A 20,215-nucleotide genomic window follows, 5' to 3' on the forward strand; every position below is an offset into this window, starting at 1 on the left:
TGCTTAGCAGGGCATTTATATATTAGGTTCGCACAGTCAGCAGAAACATAGTTCTGTGATTAAAGTTATGCTTGTTTGTTTCGTGAAGAAGAAAAATAAATTCTTCACTAATGATATTGGTTTCCTTAAAGAAGATTCAGTGTGTGAAAGTATCATTAAAAAACTAAGAAACCCGTTTTTCTTAAAACTTAAAGTAAATGCATTTTTTTAAATTTCTTAAGTCTTGACAGAAAATGTATTGATGAACAAACTTTATCTTATAATCATTCACCAAAACACACGTATTTAGGTTTTTGGAGGAATCCCTTTTTAAATGCTAGCAGATGAGACTGTTTCCATAAGCCACATCTTTTTGCATTGAAAAACAGGTTGATTGTAATCTAAAAATACACATTTATGTAAGACTTATTACTATCTCTTATAAGTAAAGCTCATTAAAAAACAAAAACAAAAAAAAAAAAACTTACATCGTGATGCATTGCAACATCGCGATATGAGGTTGACGATTCATCACGATTTGAAAATTCCTACATTGCCCAGCCCTAATTATATAAATATACTCTCAACTCGTACGATTCCCCTAATTAATATTATTGAGATAATTTTGTGAAAAAAAAAATATTTTTTTGTGCAAAAAGTATTAAATATTTTTTGATTTTTATGCAAATTATATTATCGTACAGCAACTTGCATTATCAAAGTTAGACAATATTTTAACATACAAGGAAGATGTGGAGGGAGAAGGAAATAGCATCAGAATTTAAGCATGAGAAATTTCTAATTTTATCACTTTTTGCTGAAAATTTCTATTAAAACTTCCTGAAAAGTTGAAAAAATTCAATTTTCCATTTTTTTTTTTTTTTTTTTGGAGTGAAAATAAACCTTTTCGGAAAAAACTTTTTTTTTTCCCGACTGTTTTCATCTCTAGTTAAAAGCAATACATAGTTTTCATTAAAGATTTTTCTCTCTCAGTTTAACTTCTTAGATATATACTTTTATTTTAAACTAGTGGTACCGCCACGGCTTTGCCCGTAATAAAAAAATTAAAAGGTCTTTTGGTTCGTCTGTATATTTACAAATATTGCACGATGAATTTTCTCGCCAATTGGCTTGTATCAAGATTACGGTTCCACGTTATGGTAATTTCGTATCTCGCCAATTGGTTTGTGCCCATGTTACGGCTCCACGTTATGATAATTTCGTAATTTACTCGTCCATCGTATGATAATTTTGTTCTTAAAATTGGAAAAGAATAAGAACCACATCGAATTTTCGAAAAATCGCTTCAAGGTGCACACCCCTATGCTACAAACTATCTTTGTGCCAAATTTCATGAAAATCGGCCGAACGGTGTAGGCGCTCTGCGCGTCACAGAGATCCTGACCGAGACCTCCTGACAGACAGAGAGCGATCCGGACAGAGAGACTTTCAACTTAATTATTAGTAAAGATGTATATTTCTTTTTCCATGATACGGTACCAAAATCAATTTATTGGTGAAAAAATTTCGCTTCAAAAGCACTAACTAATAAAATATCATTATATAAAAGCAGAGGAAAGATTGTAAAATGATATTTTCATTGTTAGATAGTAAGATGAACCGTATTTTTCTGCGTCGTATTTTTCTTTTCTCCATTTCCCTAACCACTCACTTCCGATTTTATGAAAATTAATTTCAATGGTAATTTTGAATGTATTTGTCGTATGAACAAATTGTTTCAACCGTCAATTGCAGTAATACTTTATGATAGATACATAAATCTTTTAATATTTGTTTCAACTATACTGAATTCTGACAAAGGCATAACAAATGATAATTTTTTGTCACCGGTATTGATTTGTTGTCCAGCACTGTATCGCTATTTAACTTTATACTTGGCAAGATAATGCTGAGAAATTATGTATTACTTTTAAAATTTGCATGTAGGTAAGACATAATCATCATGAACATATTTTCAGATATTTAAATTAGTACCGTAAAAGCGGGCTACTTAAGCCCAGATTTTTATTTTTTCTCATTCTTTTCTCAATAATTTTGTAACTACTCACGTTTCCAAGCCGTGGAAACTTGTTTTACACATCTAGAGATCACTTATTTTATTTTTGAATAGTGATCAGTTTATTTCCAAGCATTTTTACCCTTTATTAGTGTTTTTTATTTGGGCCAATGTTACTATTGCGTTTCGGTTACTTTGGCCCAAAATGATTTTCTTAAATAAACTCACTCTGGAACTAACTAAAGTCAAAGAAATATGTGTGCTTATTTAAAAAACTATTTATTTGAATGAAAATTGCATTTAAAAGAAGTTTCAGTCACACATATTTGTTTTAATGAAAATTATTATTATTATTTTTTTATGTGTGTTTAGTTATTTTAATATGTGTGTGCATGCCTAGTTATTGTCTCAGAAATTACCGGCGGAGAACATTCATCTTTTCATCAGTTTTGGAGGCTGAATAATTTTACGAAGACAACACCATTCGTAAAACAAAGGATCGTAAATTTTTGGTCACTCCCAAAACTTTTTGATGCATTCCATGCTCTCAACATTCGCTAATTCTTCTCTCACATCAACATCTTTGGGAATCTGAGCTCATTACATTCTACAATAATAAAATTTCATAAATTTTCCAACATATTTAACAATATTTGTAAGAAGAAAATGCAACTGAGTTAACCTTTTTCTAAACCTCCTGCAACTTTTAATTCCTCTTCATCTTCCATAATGAAAGCTATGTAACTGAGCCCTGATGAACTGAGTCTGAAATCTCTCTATTTATCCGTTGCAGAGGATTCCAGTTTTTTTTTCTTGTGTTTTACCTGTTTGGAGTCTTAATTTTAGCTATTCTTTACTTTTCCAAATCACTCTGGAGGATTTTTTCAAGTTTTTATGCTAGGCCAAAGTAGGTCGTAATTTTTAGGTATAAAGATATGTTGTCATTGTCAATTAAAAAAAAAAAAAAACTAAACAGAAATGAGAATTAAAATGTACTGCGGAATAGAGTATTAAATAGCACTCGTAAATAGGTACTTTTAGCCGATGCAGAACTGCTTCTACATGGAGAAGTTTGAGAGGTTATGAAAGCACATGTTGGCACAAGGAATGCAGAACCACTATGTTGCTTCTTGAGCAGTACTATAGAACTGCTTGGTATACACAATTGAGTGCTTGGGGGTGCTCTCTAGTGGAATCTGTCAGAATATGTTGAAAAAAATGCGCCCTGAAGGTTGACAGAAGACGTTGTATCTTTTTATTCATTTGGGCCAAAGAAGGACCCTAGGGTCAAAGTAGCCCGCGTTTACGGTATAATTGTAAAACATTTTAAAAGAAAACGAAAACGAATAGAAGGAAATAAAAAGATAAAATTTAGTTTAAATTCATCGTAAATTTCTAACCAAAGGACTGATTAAAAGCCAACACCAACCTATCCTGATGAAGAAGTAATTGTTGAAGATGATTTTATATTAGAAAAGGATTGTACAACTAGTTATAAATTCCAAAAAAAAAGACGAATACTACGCACAATACAAAGGAAACACAAATACATAAAAGAATTCTAAAACATTAATACGCAAGAGACCGAGAAGATGAAGGGCATAGAGACAATTAAAGAAGGAGTATCGCCGAAGTTAACCGTACCACCGACCTGCGTAAATTCAAAATGTATATTTTCAACTGCAGAAAATATTAGCATTAAAATGAAATCCAGGCTGAGACAATTTAATAGGTGCATTATGTTTCTTAATATTGTCTTCAACGAAACAATATGATCTCGATCATTTTCTGAGTAATTTCTAATACCGATATTCCGTTATCAAGTTTTAAAAATACCGAATGCCGTTATCGCATTTTTGGTCTGATATTGCAATCCCTATGTACACTGACTTTATATTCGTTAGTGAAACACAACCATTTAATTTTTGTTACGTTGAATTCTCTCAGTGATAAAGAGCATGTTTATCTACCCGTTTTATCCTTACGTCGCGTCGGGAAAGTGGAGGTTATCAAAAATTATAGTCATATTAAAAGTATATCAATGTTGTTTTTGAATGAAGAATGCAAAGAAATAGATGATTCTTGATTACATGTATAGATCAAATGCATATTGGTTAAAGAATACATTCAACGTACCTCTTGGAATTTTTGAACAAAAATTTATCACCTTAACACCGTGTACCAACACTTTTAAGTAGAAGTAATATTTTTTGCTGCGCCACGCCGAAAACATACCTTTTCCCAATGCTTGCCGATGACTGACTGACAGACGACGCATTCTCGGCGGTTGTACTCAAACATATTTTGACAAGTTTTAGTGTTGTACCGATATAAATACCAACTGAAATATTACTGGTGTAAATGAGCTCGGTGCATCAATCTGCCCTACCTCTCCCTATGTAAAAGTTTTATATTTCACCACCTTGAAGGTGTTAGGTTTAGCAATAGAGTAACTCGGGATATCACGCCCCTCCCCCCAGCCCCTTAGGTACAACGCTCTAATAACTATTTCACGATTTCAGCATAAGAGTGCTCCTCTGTCGACTTTTTTAGCAGCATTTGTGTAAAAAGAAGTTTTACGCATACACTACAGCCACTTCCAGCGAATTTTTAGCGGTAATTACAGTTTTACAGCAAATTAAAAGGCAAAAATGATACTTTTTAAGCAGTTTAAAATCTTTGACATTTTTATTTTGCAAGAATTTTTCATTTTGTTGCTCACATTATAATTTGTATTGATTTGCATTAATTTAGTTCATTTTAATTCCTTTTGGTTATTTTAAAAAGTTCGGTGATATTACCTCAAATGGGGTACTTAACTTGATGGAGTGGGGTGAATAGTCTGACTGCAAAGGTATTGTGCCCCGAAGCTGCATTTTTATTTATTTTTCTTTGCTGTAATAAAGGAAACTCATAGTTTTTGGTCATGATAGATTTCTTACTGCATCTTGACCTACATTAAGAGAGGCAAGGTTATCTTATTTTTCGTTGGCTTTTTTTTTTTTTTTTCAAAGTTTCAGAATAGGTAGAGCATGATACCTCGACTTATTCTACGTGTTAAAATCAAAGATTCTGAGGAATTGACTAACAAAAAAAAGCAAAAAACCATACAAGTTTCTTAAAATTTATAACTAAAGCTAGATGTCAACAACACAAATGTGTTTCTGCACTCTCCGATTTTAGAAGCATTTCCAGTGATTAGTTCCTCAGGCAGATGTGTACTTTTTTTTCAAGACCTCAGATTTAATTAAAATAAATGCATCAGTAAAACTCCCCAACAAAGATAAGAGAAGGGTTTTGATACGTTATTTATACTTATAGTCTGAGACTAAGTTAATGTAATTAATTTTCTGCATAGCAGAATCAAACTCGACTCGAGACACTTAATTCAAACTGTGCTAAAATTAATGATCCAACTCGGTTCGTCTTCCTACATTTCGGGAAGCATGAATAGAAAGATAATGTGTAGATGTACTTTTTTTTTTTTACATTTTTGAAATAATATCAGAATGGAGCTAGTGCTCCTTTAGGATTTTAGTAGTTGTTCTAATGATAACTGAATGAAATATGGTGGCGTTGCAATATGGACAATTCATTCAATTACACTAGAAGAAATCATTATTATTCAGATAAATGTATCGCTTTGATGCCAAGTTTCATTTACAAAATATATGCAGAGCACATTAATAAATCAAAAATATCTGTAAATTATGCTGAAAATTACATAGTTTCGTACGATTTTGATTAGCTCTTACAAAAAAAACCTGGCACAAATTCAGTTTTTAAAAGCAGATAGAGATTGACGTTAATCTATTCGCTCTTTTATGTATTTATGATTTATAATAATTTAAGTAACATATTTACTTTTACTTAAACTTATCTTCTATCATTTGTTTTTTATGCAGCTTTTATAATATTTGAATTTAGATGATAGTGAAATAAAAAATTAGTTTCTTTTTAGCGCATAACGTATTTAATGTGATTGCATGATAAATTATTTACGTAGCTTTAAATTTAGTCTTCAAACTATTTCTTGATTAAAATTGAACGATTTGAAAGCACACAATCAAAAAGGATTTGTTGTAGAAACAGGGGCGGCACGAGACAGGGTGCAAGAGAGGCAATTATTGCCACCCTGTCGGAGACCTCTTGCCCCCCCCCTGAATTTTTCCCGAAGGGCGGGGGCCCTTCGGGGAAAATTCGTAGGTCCGTCAGGGAATTTCAAAAAAATTCAATGCAAAAATTTGATTTGCTAAACATTCTCTCTTTCAATCACATGTTCGTTCAATGTTTCGAAAATTCGTTACTTGTTATTCCGAAAGAGAAAGGTTTATACAGCAATTTCCCGGGTAATTGTCTACGAGGTATAACTACTGTGTGATGAGGTTTTGTCAATGAAGTTATCGCACCGATGACTAATTTAATTAGTACATTTTAGTTGCAGAGTGTGACTGGAGTCCTTTTCAGAAATCAATACCTGTATTTGAAATTATGTCTTTATTTCCTCCTTGATGATATGATACAGTGGTATCCTAGGCAAGATATTTACATATGAAATATGATATTGCAAAAATAAGTTCTCTCGAAGCATATATAGTTTAGTAAAACAGGCAAAACCATTATTTGTAAATTTGCATTATGACAAATGAAGAATCATTTAAGCAATCGAAGTTTCAATTATTTAAACTTAAGGTTTGCAGATAATGTTTACAGTTATAAAATGCCTAATCGAGAGCATGACGGCAAGTAGCCGACTTGGCTGACTATAAAACTAAAATACGGCGCCTTAAAAATAAGAGAGAGCAACTGAGCTACAGAAGCAACATATATAGTCAGCTAGAGTCATTTGCATGTGAAATGCGCATTTCCCGATGTTAGAACGGCGGCCAATCAAATGGATAAGGAATTTCGTCATTTCATGACGTAAGGCACGCACGTGTCTAAGATCGGGAAATACGTTATATGCATTGAAATTAGCATTTGTGACTTTGCAAGATAAAAGAAAATGGGGGTTTAATTAATGCCAAATATATCAAAATAAACGTGAATTATTGATAATATTATTTGGAATTCCCAACAATAACATCCTCCCGTCAGGAGCCCGGGGTATTGCCGCGTCGTGAAGAAATGGAGAGACAGAGAGACTGAACTGGTCTCTCTATGCTATGCAGCAAAATAGACGCGATACAGAACAGATAGAGGAGAGTAAAAAAGCAAGGAGTGGCCCTTAGGGGTCGGCATCTGCAAGTAAGAAACTTCGGCCCCTTGATTTGCCTGATGGCATCAATTACACGAAAAGAGTTTTGCCACAGGAGGAGTTGTAGGAATGCAGTCTTTGATCATTCGATCATTTCCAGTTTGACTGATCAGAGTACAACAGATGATTCTAGTTAGTGCTGTTCGAAAACTCGATATGATGAGTTTACCACTGAACATAAGTTTGAGAAGAAACTGCAGTTATGTTTTTCGTCAAAAGTTACCAGAAGGCATTTTCGTTGAAAAAAAAAATTCTGTTGGAGATCCAGAATAAAAATTGTTTTCTGCATCAAAATGGTAAGAAGTAAAAAGGTTATTTTTTTATTGAAAGAAATGATTTTAATTTGTTTTTGAATTCGTGTATTGTACTTTTGTGAAATAATGTGCATAAAAAGAACCCGTGATAACGTTTAAACGATAGTTGAATTTAGGGATGTGCCGATAAGAAATAGGTCGAGTACCAATCAATCAGCTGTTCAAAATTGGCCAATTAATGATGATGGTAATATTCAATGCTAATTTCTCCATTACCGTTTATCAACCCCCCCCCCCTCCTTTTTTTTTTTTTGGCAGAATATTTCGAAACTTTGTCTAATCTCTGGAACCCAATTTTTCTATTATTTTTAATAAAGTTACATGTGTTAACTAAATATGAAACTTAAAATATTTAGATAATGGTTGTCAGTATTCAGCAGACGCTTTTAACATTTATTTTATTCTTTATGAAAATAAGGTATAAGGTAAGCAACCAAGCTAAAGGTACAGAATAGTATGGACATATGAAGCATGTTGCAATATAGAAAAGGCGCGTATTAATTCAAAACAGAAAAATTAAATTACCAAAATAAACATTACTTCAACCATCAGTTTTTGACTGAAAACTTAAAATATGTACACGATTTTTTTTTAATCAAATGATAAGTGAAATGATGAAGTAAAATGAAGCTTTATTTTGTGTAGGAGTAATTTTTTAAGAACCAGTAAAAAATAGTTTTTGTCTTGATAGTCCTGAAATACTCATGCATTTGCAATACTCAATTTTTGAAATACCTTGCCTAAATTATTCATAATATTGTTACTTGAACTTCAGCTTTGTAGATTAATTTACATATTTCATTCAGTTTTACGCTAATTTTGTATTATTTTTCTTTCTTTTAGGCAGTATACTTTCATGCTACATGTTATGTTGCAAAAAATTACATTCATTTACTGTTAATAAATTTATTCATCTTGGTTTCAAGCTTCAAAATTTTAAGATTTAAAAGTTTAAAATTTATTTGCAAAACCTTTTCTCGCCAATTAATCGACAAAATTTGGTTGGTTATGGCCCATAACGAATTACTGCTGATTAATTGGGGCATCCTCAGTTGTATTATTCGGTACCGGAATCTGATACCTTTATTACTAATGTTAAACGATAGTTGTAGAATGTGATCTGCTGTGTTGACAGGAGAAATGACGAATAACCTCAATTTCTGATGTTGCAATAAAATTTAAAAAGTACGGGGATTCGTGTCGATAAATGCTTCTGTTGTAAAATATGCAATCAAGACGTATGCATAGTAGGTTGTATAAAGGAGAGTTCATTGCTACACCTTTTTAAAAGTTGTTGTAAATGTAGAAATGCAATTAACGCGCTGAATGATCTAAAAATGTTCAAACTAAAGGATATTTTATTACACTGAAGGGAAAAAAAATATTTTCTTTTCTTTGGTTCAAATCTCTTGGATAGTGAGGAAAACAACTGAATTTACATACCACCAATTTCTTCACAAAGGGCCATTTCCACAGGGGACGACACCTACTCACCCCAATTTTCCAAAATGACGCCACCAATTTTATTTTTGTGACGAAAATCGCATTGTTAAATGTAAAGAAATAATAACAATAACAGAAAAATGGCAAAACGTAATATTTTTCTGTAAAATGCAAAAAAGAAAATGCAATCTTAAAATGTTATTTCGGAAAACCCGAATCCCTGATGTATTATTAATATTACTAAAGAAACATGCGTTTAAATTTAAACCATTTTTCTTTCTTAAAAAAACCTGAAGACTATCGAGTTTTCAGGAGGCCTCAAAATTATTGTGGGCCTAAGTCTTCTCTTTCAGTTAGTCGGGCAGTTAAAAATATTCTTTCTGAATTCACGCAGGTCGGTACTGTTAACAATGCGCGATACACCTACTCTTATTGTCTAGAAATCCTTCATCTTCAAATACTTCGGCCGCTTGCGAGTTATTTTTGGATAAATCCTTTTGCAGGTGTGTGGGTTTCTTTTGTATTGTGTGTACTGTTATTATTATTTTTTGAAATATATAGCTAATTTTAATTTTTTCCGAGAGTCGATATTTTTCCAATATTAACATCATTTTATCATCTTCTCTTGAGCAGAAGAGGTTTGTGTTTGCTTTTTTTTTAACTTTTTTTTTAATTTATGAGAAACAAGTTTGATCTTGTTAGCTTCTTTTACTCATTTTTGCTCTCTTTTTAAAATTCTTTGCAATCATAATTATGTAAATGTATAAAAATATGTTTCAATTGATTACGCTTTACCTCTATGCAAATTTTAAAGGCGCTGCATATTATCTTGCCAAGCATAAAGCTAAGTAGCGAGAGAGTACAACAAACCAATACTGGTGACAACAGATTACCATTTGTTAGGTTAACAGGAAAAGTTTTTGTCAAAATTTAGTACAATTTAGACAAATAATTATAAAAGAATTCATAAAGTATTGCTGCAATTGATGGTTGGATTAAATTGTTCATAGGTGAATAGGAAAAATGCATTCAAAATTACACTCGAAATTTACTTTCACAAAAGGGAAAGTGAGTGATCGGTGAAATGGAAAAATAAATACATGTAAAGTACACACAAAATCTCACCATCTAGCAATGACAATTTAATTTTACCATCTTTCCGCTACTTTTGTTTCACGATATTCTATTAGTTCGTTCTTTTGAAGCCAAATATTTACATCAATAGATCGATTTTGGTACTGTATCATTGGGAAAAAAATACAGTCAAGCTCGCTTATTAGAATATCGGTTAAAAGAATATCCCGCTTAATGTGTACATTTCAATGCACATTTTAATGTAGTACATTTTAATGTAGTACATTTTCAATGCATAAAACCGTTGTTGTCTGTTATTTTAATCCCGTTTAATGGATTATCCCGCTTATTAGAATAATTTTCGGTGGAAAATTGGCTATTGCATTAAGCAGGCTCGACTGTATAAGCTTAAAATAAAAGTAGATATCTAATAAGTTAAATTGAAAACTCTTTGATTGAAACTATTATTTTCAGCTAATACCGAAAATACCGGTATTTTACCTCAGTAAATATCGGTTTTTCGGAATTGCAAAATTGCTCGAAATACCAGTACTCGGAATACCGGTATTGCAATCCCTAGTTGTATATGTTGATAGTAATCACTTAGCACCATTCTGTTTTACGAAGCAGGCCCCAAATCATTTTAGAAAACATATCCAAAGCTAATGCAGAACTGAAAGGAAACATCTAAACATCTTTATTTTCCTACACACTTCCTTCAAAATTACAGTATCCAAAGACTGTTTTTTGACTTTTTTGTGCCCTAGTCAATCTGGATGGACCGTAATGAGGATGCGACTGAAGCCCTAGATAAAAACACTGATTATATTTTGAAACTGGTAACTAAAAATGTTTTTCACAGAGAGGATGAAGTCAAAATTCATGCAACTTGTAGAAAATTCAGGAAAAATTTTGACAAAGATCCTTCAATTTCACAGGAAACTGGTTCAAATGTGTGAAATTCCGGAACGTTGCCTGGAAATAAAATACAATGTTTCAGAATTTTTTTACATTATATAGTAGAATTTTATATGATATTAAAATTTGACCATGAAAAGTTGACCCTTGACTCCGCCTTGTTTCAGAATTGTCCATTTTCGTGAAGGTGTGATATGAAAAGGAAAGATGGGACAGAATTTGCCAGTGCGTCATTTGTTGTCGAACTTGAATACGTCACCTTGGAATTTAAGAAATTAGCCAAAGAGGTAAAACATTTTAATTTTGTGCGGTCAAAGGAGATGTCTCATTGGACAGGTCACATCTTACGCAAGTGGATACGTCTTGATTTTAATTCTTTCAGCAGCCATTGGTCAGAGATAACAACGCCTCCTATAATAAATTTCATTTAAAAATTGGCGAGAGTAGGGTTGCAATAAAGAATGCAAAGCTTGTCATTTTTAGGTTTTCGCCAACTCATACAAAAATATACTAGGAGGGTTTTTTTTTTTTTTTTCATACCGCCAAATTATTGCTCAACTCCAAAACATGGTGCGCTGCATTTTTTCCTTCTCTGCCTATTTTAAGGAATGAACTCGTTTTCTCAAATGATTAGCAAGGTTAATTTGTTCGCAGACAGACTATACTAATATAATAAAAGCTGTCACAACAAAAGTAGTTAAAAATAATTTTTTTTTTCGGAAAGAACTATCTTATATCGTTTAAAGTTACATAACTCATTACAAATTTCAAAAATATCAATTATCTGCCAAGAAATAAAATCTTTTATGAATGCTGTGCCGATATAATGTGCCGATATATATATGAGTAAAAATTATTTATAGTGTTTCTTCAAAATCAGGAAGTTGTACCACAGTTTTAATTCGCAACTCCAACAAACTGTAGGGGACGCTGCAGCCATTGTCTAATGGCGGATGAAAAAGGTAAAACAAATACACGCCATAACGTATAAATGGCTTCTAAGCTTAGTAAATGACAGAAACTTTTGTTTGTATGCATGATTTTTTTGTTCTTCATTGTTTTGAAAAGTTTTTTTAAAGTCTTTTGGTCGTTCTGACCCATGTAAAAAGAGATGAAAAATCAAAAAGTATTACGAAAAGTAAGAAATAATTGCAAAACACACAGTAAGTTGTTCTGAAGCAGCCATTTTCACGATGTTGAATTTGATATTCATAAATGTTTGGTTCACTTTGAACAACATTTTCATTCTGTACTGTTTTTTTCTTTTCATTGTTATACTTATTACGTCCAGTTTCGTGACATTTCCGGCATTTAATGACATTTTGGTCACATAGTGCACATACGTGACCGTAAGATTGTCATATAATTTATTTCTATGACCATATGATTAGATATCAAAAGAGGAAGATGATATTTCATTGTTTTATTTAGCTGGCGCAAATTGTTTTATTTATGTAACTGAGTTATTTCTTCGAATCGATTTATTTCAATCCTCGCTGTTTCATATTTTTCAACTAAATGATAAAATTCTGTCATGCTATTCTGTGTAAATCATCTACAAAATCCTCTAGGATATGTAATGGCAGTTCTGTTTTAAATCTTCACGAATTTAATTCATTCATCATGGAAATGATTTAAATGATAAGCGAAATCTCGTCAAGATACATTATTCTTTCACACAATACTAAAACAATAACCCTAAAGTTCCAAGCTTTTATTTTTTATTGTTAAAATTTTTAACGTCCTTTCTGGATTTTTCAAGACCGTTCAGCGATAAATATTTTCAAGAATATTTATTTGCATACTGTCCATTTTAGTTCGATGCTGTAGTACTAAGGTTATTTAAATCAATTATTTGGAATTAGGTTAAAGAAAAAGCAGTAATTTTTCCACATGGCCCTAGTGTCCAGCCAATGTTATTGGCTGGACACTAATGTTATTAAGTTCGCTTTTTTTTCATCGAAATGAAAAATTTATATTTATTGAAATTCACTCAGAACAAGGCAAATAAAGTGTGTATTCACAGTTTTTAAGCAGATATTTGTGATGTTACGCTGTTACAGATGCCGATTCCAAATGATGAATCACGCAAATAAAAAAATACACATAACAAGAGCTGCTTATTTTGCCCTAAATGGTACAAGTGGAAAGCAATGTTTTACCTTTTTCGGCAGTTTTATAAATCACCGCAAAGTAGCGTATTCGAGTTCAGGAGTTACGAATACTACTACTATTGAAAAATACAAAAATCGCGTAGCTATGTTTTCTTTCTAAAGGCAAAGCCTTATGATATGTGCAGACAGAATTCTTTTTAATTAGTTCTGTTCCACATGGTAGATTTTTTAATCTGAAGTCATTTTGAAATTCTTCGGTCTAAAAAGGACGTTATGCATTATGAACTAAAAAGAAAAAGTTCTGAAATAGAACTGGAGCCCCTTTAACTTTCTTTTTTCATAGTAAATGAAATATCTGCCAAGAAATATTTTATCTTAAGGTCTTATGAAGTATAACACTGCATTTCTGACAGCTAACTCAAAAGAGATATTTGAGACAAAATTGAAATTCTCTGTTTTGACAGCTGCGTTTAGTTCTACTCCAGTTACACATCTGTTTGCAAACAATATTAGAAATTTAGAATATTTATGCAAACATTCAGGTTGCTTTCTTGTCAAGCTTCGAATTTGTTTTTTGTTTTTTTTTTTTTAATTTCTTTTCCTCTATAAAAGAGAGTTTAAATTTGAAATTTCGTTTGACTGTAGGACTTTAGGGTAGATTTCCCATTTTATGTGTTAGCCGAAAATCGAAATTGGAGACAATGTATTTTCTTTAATAAAGTTTTTTCATAGAAAACTTTTAATGTTCATACTCTGAATATGCGTCCATACCTTCTGAAAAATCTAAAATAGTTTTGACAGTTTTTCTAATTTAAATATCTTAAAAGCTTTATACTTTAATAAAAAGCTCTTTATTGAAGATTTTTTCCCCCTAAATGTTTTATGCGTCAGAGTGATTCCTTCAAGAAAAATTATCGTGAAATACAGAAAAGATGGAATACAATGGACTATGTTAATCTCATTATACCTCTTTTGCTCATCTTAGGCAGCAGTTAACAGAGATTGTAAGTTAGTACTTGCGGAAAAGTTAAATTTAGAGATTTTTTTTCTTCATTTCTTTCTCTCTCTTTTTTTTTTTTTTTTAATCACTTTCTACTTATTTTGGAATTTTCAACTAGCAAAAGATAAGGAATTTAACCAAGCTAGGTCAACAATTTTTGCTAACCTCAATGTTTTTGGTCACATGAATTTTGTTTTTAACAACGATAATGAAAATGTTTTTTGCCAGAAAGATTGCTTATTCATCTTTTACTGTTTATTGCCGTTCAAAATGTCATCAAAAAATATAAATAATTTAAGTTTTAAAGTAAGTATATAAAAAGCCAATCAATGTCAAACTGAATATGAACGGCATATCTTATTTTGGCAGCGCCGCATCTGCAGTTTCCGCCGTCTAGGATAGTTCTTCAATCTGCCAACCTTTTGCCACACAATAGTTACTACGTTAAATGGTGAAAAACTGAAAACTTCATTTTTCTTTTTTGAATTCTTCTTATAAAAGAAAAGTAGGAATCAGGGCTTCTGTGCCTCCCTGAAAAACATTGAGAGGAGATAAAATGGAAGGAGTGACGACTTTTATTCGCGAAGGAAAGACCCCAGGCCACGTGATAAATTTTAAAGAAAAGCATTCGAAGAGATTAAAACAATTAACAAATTAATTATAAAACAAATAATAAAAACGCAAGTATGTCAGATAATTTCTTGAATTAAGTAGAGGCACAAAGTTGCTAAAGCTTTGGTGAATGAATATTCAGGAGGTTTAACTTGCTGAAACTTTCGATTCTCTTGTTGGTAAATGTTCTATTTAATTTGCTTTTAATAGTTGTGATATCTTAAAATGTTCTTCACAGCTGTTTGCCGACCTGGAAACTGTCAAACTACCAAATGCATACGTGGATTTCTCTTTATCTTCAATGGACCGAAGTGTTCGGATGTCTCGATTTCACATGAATCATTTGTTCTAAAGACTTATAAAGAGCCATGTTTTGAAATTTCAAAAGAATAGTTTTAGAATCATATTGCTTTTTTCTAGTAGGGGTTATAACATTTTTCGCTCACACACTTAAGCTTATTTTTTCTGAGAAATGTATTTCAGTCCTTATTGATAATAGATATTTTTGATGAAATTATAAAAACTTGATGTTTGACTCATATCTTCAATAAACGAATAAATCATTGAAGTAAATATGTGAAACCTACCCGGCTATAGCACCCATTCGCGGCTCCAAATTCAATAGACAACAAGGGAAACAAACACTGTGACGTATGACTTGTGATTATTAATTTGTCTAATGAGAAGATTCCTGGTTACGACTAATCATGAATCAGAGACGTAAGTCAGCCTCCTCCCCCTTCCCCCTCCCGTTTATGATTAATTCCCCAGGAATTTGAGCTTTTAGGAGTACCCTCGTAGTCATTACGAGTTGGAAGCGATTTCTAATCGATTAGGATATAACAATATGCAAAGTAATACTAGCTGAAACTGGCAACATAAAATATACAATTTCAGTCGAAGGCAAGACATAGAATAAATTAAATGTGATCAAAAAGTCTTAAAATGAAAATGACTCTCCAAATATAAAAGAAACTTCTTCCATTTCAGTGATAAGATAAGCTATAGAATTAATTGTTATCTAAATGTCTTAAAATGAAAATGGCTAGCAAAATGCAAAAAGAAATTGAATGCGATAATATTCTAAAATGACGGTAAAGCAAGTTAAGCTAAGTTAGCAAGGTAAGCTAATTCACGGAAAGTGAATTATCTTACCTTGTCTTTTTTCTACCGGTCTAGACTTTTACCCTCCAATTTTCTGGTAAACAAAACTAAAATTAGGAGCTATTTAACAAAAAAAAAAAAAAAAACACCACCAATATCGCTCTAAATATTTATTGTGGAAAACCTTCCATTCGCATTTTATTTGCACGTACTCAATTGTTTGAAATGTCCACGACGTATTTCCAAACGAGGAAAATTTAATATTACTGGAAATACAAAGAAACGTGCAATTGAAAACTGTATAAAAAATTTACAAACTTAGTTTACTGCAAGAAACGGTAAAAGTGGTGCATGATTTTAAACATTTATTACCTACAAAATAGGAACACGTTTGGAGGGAAGTTTTTAAAAAATGGAAACATATAAAGTTCAGGGAAAAGATTTGCTGTTTCCTTCTTTTTTTTTTTTTTAGAAATGAAACAAAAACTTAAAATGTTATTTGAAAAAAACTTCAAAAACATTTTTTATAGTAGTCGAAGAAGAATAAAATTCATTCAAAGACATAAACACCTATAAATATTTCGCGAGTGCATGCAGTATAACATCTTTAATTTGAACTATTTGGGACTGGGAGACAGTTCGAACCTCTAAGTCGTTCCTATTACAGAAAATATGCATTTCACGTGTCTATAATAAAAGCTAGAGCGTGGCTAAAATGTTTCAAATGAATACACAATAGTTTGAAGAGTAAAACATTGTTAATTTAATTTATAATAAACATAGAATATAAACAGCATTTCAGTAGAAAAAAAATGAATATCAGTAAACATACAATACCATACAGTATTTTACTACTGTGCGGTTCTATGTGCAAACGTTTAATTTAAACGTTCTCGCTGAGCAGTTCCTTAAATTGATTTTTTTTACCATTTTGGCGCCGTTCGAATTGGTGGAAATCCGAATTACAGAGGTTCGGATTAAAGAGGTTTTGCTGTATCTATCTTTATCAACTGTAAAAGATCAGAGACAAATAGTTGCTAATTATTGTTTCATTTAAAATTAAGTTCATGCTTACTATGAAGCATTATTGAATTTTAGTGTTATCATACTGATTGATTTAAGAAAGGGAAGGCATCAATGTAATTCAAATACAAACTTTAGAAAATAAACAACACAATTATTTTCGAAAATACGTTTTAAATTGATTCTTCTTTCAATACAATCGAGAATGATATTAAGTTTATTTATCATCTAGATTGCATGTTCTTTTATATAGAAGATCTTGCTGAAATATTTAAAAGCTGTTAATTCACATTTGAGCGTTCCAAATTGCTACATTAAATGCCATAAGCCACTCGTTTATATAAGCTTATTGTACTAAAGTTGTACATCATTACACTACGTCATTAAGAGCTTAAGCAAACATTCGCCTTGAAGTAATTTAGTGCAATTGTTGTATTAGAGCTAAACAACTAATGCTACATGTTTAATAATGATTTCAGCGGGATAACTATTAGAGGAGGTTAGTATGAATCCCCCAGAACCTTAGGCATCGAACTCTGTTGCAAATCTTAGCATGATGATGAATATATGCTGTTCGGTTCAGTCATACTTAAGCATCAATAGCTTTACTTATCAGACCTATGTTAGATATTAGAAGCATTATCCTCCTCATATATAATAGCGAATGATCGAGTAACTCTCCTGACGTCATCAACAATGAAACTCGCTCCACGGCGTGAAACTTTGATAGTATTTTTGGAAATGTTTGACATGCAGGGAAATGCTTTATTTTGACAAGGCTGAGTTGGATCCGGTAGCTGAACTGTTATTGTGGTAAGACTGTCATTTCAGGGGAATGAAGAAACTGAAAAGGGGTCAACAATGATCGCTATCTACTGGAGTTTAGGGTTAATCCACTGGAGTTAGAGTAATAACTTCAACTATCAAACTATCATCAAACAGGCAGTGGCTTCGTTCAAATGTAGCAGCAATTTTCACCCGTCATATCTTGGCGGACGATGTTCTAGTGTAGTAAATAGTTCGGATTCAACATAAACTTCAACGATTCAACATAAATTCTGAGTATTATACGAATATATATATATATATATATATATATATATATATATATATATATATATATATATATATATATATATATATATATATATATATATATATATATATATATATATATATATATATATATATATATATATATATATATATATATATATATATATATATATATATATATATATACTATATATATATGAACATAAATATAGTTATTGCTCTTTACCTGCTCAGAATTTATGTTGAATCCGAACTATTTACTATATATATATATATATATATATATATATATATATATATATATATTGTCATCTATTATACGCTAGCTTTTTTTTTTTTGTAAGAGCTTGATTATTTTGTTTTCGCTAGAAACAAAAGTACAAAAAAAGTCTAATTCCAACATTTCTCTATTGTTAGTAATAATCTAAAATGCGTTTCTTCAAATATCTCGAAAACTCATTTCTGCAGATACTGCCGTTTACCTGTTGAAGCTATGATTATTCAGACAGAAGAAAAAATATTCATTTTAAGCGCTTAAATGCTTAAACTAAGAAGATAATGCTAAAGCATTTTTTTTTTTTTTCAATTGAGAGCCTTAGGAACAAAGAAGGGCGGGTGATAAAACAAACGACTGAGGGATACAAGGGATACCAAAAGTTAAACGTTATAGAAATTCGATAATCACAAAATAGAATTCTCCAGAGTGTGTCTTCAAATAGCAGGTTTTTTATCGATTCCCTTCAGGTACTGAATGTTTCGATTTCAGTCTATGCCCATGAGAATGTGCGGTACTTTCGATTTTTTTTGGGTATGATTTAATTGTCTTGCAAATAAACATTAGCAACAGCATACTTTTCTGACCACCATGAAAGCAAAAACAAAAAGCACTCACAGAGTTTTAAGGATCTTTTTTTTTTTCGTATATTAACATCGAATTTTCAGTGGCAGTTATTTCTTTTTCACACTCCCCTCTCATGGAGCTTTCGGGCTAAATTATTCTAAAACTCTTTGCAGTTTAAACCACTTAGTTTGATACTTAAAGGTAAAAAATAGAATTTTTTTTAAAGAATATTTTTCTCATTTCATTCACCCAAGCTTCTATATATTATGCAACAATTCAGTTTTCAATCTAAGATTTTTGTAGGAAAATTTTAAAGTGGAATAGTTATTCAATGCATGGAGAAAAGCTTCAATGAACAACAACCGAATTTTTTTCCAACAGAAAATTTCAGTTTGGAAAAGCTAAAAGAGTGAATGAATAGATTTTAAAACAATAAAAATTTGAACAATGTTATATTCAAGATCTGTATTTTAATTAGAATACGCAAAGCTTGAAATCACATTTAGTTCATGAAAAGTACACTTTTTTAAATTTTAATCGTTGTTAATAGAAACGGAAAACATGTTAATGACAAAAACTTCGAATGAAAATAAAATACTCCAAAATCTATCACCAATGGGGTTGTTTTCAAAATTTTAGAAGTATTTTTTTCTGAAAGAGCATGCTTAAAAACATAGGATCTGACCATTTTTTAAATAATTTGTTTAAGTTTAATATTTTAAAAAAATTACTTAAATCGGCGCGCTTTCATTGTTTATGCTTCTGTCCAATGACATCACAAATGATGAAATGCCATTCTGTGTTGCCACTCACGGAGCAAAATATTTAATTCGCATCTTTACTCACGTGTATCTGCAACGATATGGTTGATAGCAAGCGTAGAGCGCAATTTTAATTCGCCTCTTGATCATCATAACGTGAAAACACTGTAGAAAGATGCGGCAAAATGCATCATTTGTGACGTCGTCAAGACCACGCCTTGTTTGAGAAATCAGACATTTGAAAAAATTAATTATAAAATAACTTTTGGGAAAATGAAAGTATTTTCTGGGCCCATGTTATTATTTTTGCTTATTATATCAATTTCAGTGACTAAAAGTAATACTTTTTGACTGAAGGAAACAACCCCATTGATTCGATTTCTTTCTTTTCTTTTTCTATGAAAATTAAAGCGCTTAAAATGTACCGAGTTCAAACATTCAATCACTTTATTTTTAGGCATAATTAATAGTAATATATAATTTATTTCGATTTCTTTCCGTTGCTCTACAAGGAAAAGAATATCAAAATTTTCGAATGGAAATTTAAAAAGCAAAATTATTTCAACCATCCTCATAAATATGATAACCAATGATCGAGTAACGCTCCTGGGGTCATCAACAATGAAACTCGCGTCACAACAAGATAATTTGATCATATGTTTTGGTGATGATTAACATGCAGGGAAAGGCTTTATTGAGACT

This window comes from Uloborus diversus, chromosome 1, assembly GCF_026930045.1.
Source record: "Uloborus diversus isolate 005 chromosome 1, Udiv.v.3.1, whole genome shotgun sequence".
NCBI classification, from domain to species: domain Eukaryota; kingdom Metazoa; phylum Arthropoda; class Arachnida; order Araneae; family Uloboridae; genus Uloborus; species Uloborus diversus.